Below are 4,648 nucleotides of genomic sequence, written 5' to 3'. Positions count from 1 at the left end.
ATGGCCATGCTATTCCCAGTTCCTAGCAGTGGAGCTCGTACACAGACAAATCAGGCCTCCTCTGAAGCTGAACTTCTATTCACTTCCTGGAGCTAGTGCTTATAAAGGACAGAGTGAAAACCTGAAGGAAAACAAGATGTTCTCTTTCAAGTAGAAAGGCAGAATGAGGGGCCAGCCCCATAGCACAGTGGTTAAGAGAGCCTGATCCCACCTGGTTGGCTGTGGTTTGACTTTTGGCTTCAGTGGATTGAAAAACCTGCTGGGCATACGTGCGTGCGTGTCCCAAATTCTGACAAGATGTAGAAATGGGGAAGGGATTGCAGTATGACCACACACTACTGGGGGGAGAGGTTGCTTTCTCTTTCTCTCTAGTGTGTGCACATGCCCTCTGTCAGTTTTTTAAAAGTCATTAAGAAAAAAGGCAGAATGAACATTGAGAAGACAAAGGACAGTCCCCAGTCTCCTTTGAAGGGAGAACCCTATCTTACTTTTCTTCATGGTCTAATATGTTCGGTGCAAGGTACATGACAAACACTTAATAAAGACTAATAGAAAGAGCGACTAGTAAATAGACCTACCAAAGGATTATTTATTTTCCTTACATAAACCTGTGAATCTGAGAAGTGCTTCTTCCAGGAACTAGCACTACCAGCTTTTTCCAGTTTAAATTCCCTCTCTCTTGCCACATGACCATAGATTCCATCTAGTCCCTGGAATGCTAGAGGCGAGATCTGAATGGGCCCTTTCTTCTGGAGCCCCGTGTTGATGATCATAAACTGTGATCTTTGTCATTCATTCCCAGGTCATTGGGGTACTTTGTGAAAGTGTGGTGTCACATGCTGTGGTAGATAAATTAATCTTTTAAGGCGTATGCCCAGAAAAATCAGCATTTAAGTTTCCTCCTTATACTCGCTCCCAAGTTAGGGATGCAGTTGTTGGTGGACTAATTAACATCTTAGGGTGACTAAGAATAATCTCCCTGTCCTTTAACAGTTGTTTAACTGATTATCCCGGGGAGATTCTGAGAGCATCATTGGAATTTTTTTTTTTTTTTTCATGCAGAAACTCCAGGTTGGCCTACCCTCCTGGTCACCATATGTAACCCAACGGTAATAAGAAAAACAAGTCTGTCACGCTTGGTCCCATGGAAGGATAATGTTAGGTGCATGTGACAGGAAAATCTGTTACATCCCTGGAATTAACCCTTCAACTTGCATGCTCAGTATTTGTTTCATCTAGCCCCAAATTTAGAGAGAGTTCACAAACTCATACATGGTAAAATGATAGAAGGCAAAATGACCACTGTCTCCTCTCTTTACTGGTATGTCGAAGGAAGACTGGTTGTGCTCCATACCTGCTTTGAGTGAAATCTAAAGGGAGGGTCAAAGGAGTCAACATTTAGATCAAGGGGCAAATCATGCCTAGGGCTTAGAATAATCTGATGAGAAAAGAGAAGAGAAAGGGAGACCGTTTCTGCAACACAACCTCTTATCACTCACTGCTGTTCTTAATTTTTACTTGTCTTGTGTTGACCTGTATTTATCTCAGTTTCTGTGGAAAAGCTCTTTAAGGATTTGGGGAATTTGTCTTGCCATCCTGCCCTCTGGGTTCTCTGAACCCACCTTTCCCATTGCAGTTCCTTCTCTGTCCTGTAACTTTAAGAGAAGGGGAGGGTGGGGGGATGGCTCTCAGCTTTTATGTTTGTTTTTCCTCCTTAATAGTAGGACATTGGAAGAACTAAAAGATGAATAAATGGTGTTCGAATTTCTTCTGCCTTTCTTTCTCTTTCTCTTTTTCTCTCCTTTCTTTTCTTTTTTTTTTTTAAGGTAGATGAGGTAGATAGATTCAGGATAACCAAGTACACACAATCAATGTATCATATATGAAATAGTCATTCCAACTATTGGGAGACTACAGCTAAACCAGGAACTACTTTGTTTATTCTGAGACATAACTCCCAAACCAGTTAGAAATGCTGTTATTGATAAGATCAACCTGCTTGGTGAGCTGACCAAAAAGAAAATCAAGCAGTTGCTTGAGGTTAATCTTGATGTGATCATTTTAAGATCTTTTTTTTTCTCTCCGTTGGGAAAAGAATTATTCAAAATCCTTATGTGACTCTTATATTTTTCAGGGATAATTTCTCCAATATCCACATTTACCTCTTGAAATTTATTTTTTCATGGTTTTATAAGTCACCAACAGCTCTTTTGATGGGCTTATCCTTTCTTTAGTAACACTAATGTCTTTGGGAACAGCAGATGACATAATGGTTACATGGCTGGACTCCCATGTAGTCAACTGTAGTTTGAGTCCTGGACCTGGTGGCTTAAAACTCATGGTGGGTGCATGTGCGTGTGTGCACAGAATTCTGAGAGGAGAATGGAGGAGAAAGGATTGTGGCATGGCCATCCCCCTGGGGGGGGTGATTTCTCACTTTCTGTCTCTCTGTCTCTCTAGCCAGTGCACACACACCCCATAACAAAAATCTCTCTCTCAAAAAAAAAAAAAAAAGGAAAGAAAGAAAGAAACACTAATGCCTTTAATCTGGACACTTTTGTGTGTTCCAGTTTCAAATCATTCCAGTCTGTTGGTACTGACTTTTCAGATACCAGTTTGCATGTTTTCGGGTAAGATTTTAGATAAACATTTTTAGGTAAGCTAATTAGCCTCTCTGTGCTTCAGTTTATTCACCTGTAAATGTGGATAATATTGGTAATGGGCATGGTATTTTACGTTATTTCATTATGGTTATTTCATCTATATCCCTTTTCTAGGGCCTATGCTCTCCACCTAGCTCAAAGCTGTGTTCTTTACTGGGCCTTGTCCTCCACTGCAGGAGACTTGTCCCTCCCGCCCCCAGCTCCTTTGCCTAGAAGGAGTCATCCAGCTCCAGAGATTTTTATGGCATTGTCTGAGGTCTTGATTAGAACACATCTGGGGCAGATCATCTATTTGCCCATCCTGCATTCCTCATTCCTCATGGATGTATCTTCCCAAAGAAACTCCCCCAGCACCCTAATACCCTGTATGTACCTCCTTGTCCCATAGCCTGTTTCCAGAGAACTCAATCATAGGCCAATATCTACCTCTTTAGATTGTTGCCAAGATAATATTCTATAAACTCCTTCTGGCAGCACTAGATTCGGGAATTGACTTATTATATTACAGCTGTCATTATTCTTAGGTGTTACTTCATTGACTGATAACATTCCCATTTCAGTCTATCTCCCCAATCAGAGAGTCCTTTGAGAAAAAAAAGTGTAATAACTAGCCAAGGCAAAGTGGTTAAGTTTGCTACATTTCCCTTAGCTTACTCTTTCTTTGCCTTGTGACCCATCATGCACCTCCCTCCCACTCCTTTCTTACTCTCCTCCCCTCCCCATGTCAACTCTTCAATGTTTTACTGCTGTTGTGTTCAGAAAACGATACCCCAAGGCGCCTCAGAAGTAGATTTCCTCAGCCCTTCTGCCCTCATGTCTCTTGCTTCTCGTTCTTCCCCCTCATTCTTCCCTGAGGGGATCCGTAGAGACGAGAATCCCTTTTTTCCCAAGGAAAGCTCATAGAAACCAGATTTCTTTCTCCCCAAAGCTGTAAAACCTAAAAAATATTGCTCTAACTTCCACTACCTTTTTGTGTAGGTATTGGCCATAAGGGAACTCTCTGACTAGCCTATAAGATATTAGATAACAAGCCCTCCATTCCAGGGGGTCCTGCCCCATACCCAGGGGGAAGGACTACTTCCCAGAAAGGCCAAGAAGAATCTGAACTGACAGGCCTTGCTAGGTTTCCCAACTTGGTTTGTTTCCATGTGTTTCATATGTTTTTGGTCCAATCACATTCCGACAGGACTATACCTGTTTCATCAGACCGAAGCATAAAATCAGATGGCTTCTCCTATACCCGTGGGTCTTCCAGCTAAAGGCTCCCATGTTACATAAAACTATGATCAAATCAATCTGTGTGTCTTCCCCCTTATTAATCTATTTATTGTCAGAGATTTTTCAGGAACCTCAGAGGGGGAGGAAATTTCTCTCACCCCTACAAGTGCTCATAACTTCCTCCTCTTGAAAAATAGGTGAAAAGAAAAAGGAGTTGTTCAGTCTTCTCACATGAACGCTTAGTGTGTTGTTCCTTAGCTTTCTAAATAATACTTCAATTGAAATTTTCTCTGCATGCTTTTGGTTTTATTACTATTATTTGTAGCAAGACTACAACTGCCCTTCAGTAATTTGTGGCCTTCCGTCTAGTATAAAATCAGTCTTTTAATATTGATCTTCCTAGACAGGAAGCATCTTAAGTGGATGCTTTTTAAATGCGTGCCATTAATTGCTACTGCTATTACAAAGAAAATGTCTCCTTTTGTGCTTATATCTTGAGGTGAATTGGTTCTAAGATGCAATTTTACCAAACAAACAAACTAAATAAAATTTTTATTGGATTTCTAAGCAATCAAGGGGAAGAGGAGGAAAACAGGGTGTTGAAAATGTAAATGTGAAAGGCGGTCAAACTTCAAAGGTCTCAGGAGTTGGGCTGATATGAAAATGAAAAAAGATTGGACAATAAAGGATTGTTTTTCTTTTTTATCCCCCCCCCGCCATGGCATATGAATTCACATCAGTTAATTTTTAATTCTATATCATATTCA

This window comes from Tupaia chinensis, unplaced genomic scaffold (assembly GCF_000334495.1).
Source record: "Tupaia chinensis unplaced genomic scaffold, TupChi_1.0 Scaffold000228_1, whole genome shotgun sequence".
Taxonomy (NCBI): Eukaryota; Metazoa; Chordata; class Mammalia; order Scandentia; family Tupaiidae; genus Tupaia; species Tupaia belangeri.
The sequence above is the reverse complement of the archived record's forward strand: the minus strand, read 5'-3'. Positions refer to the sequence as shown.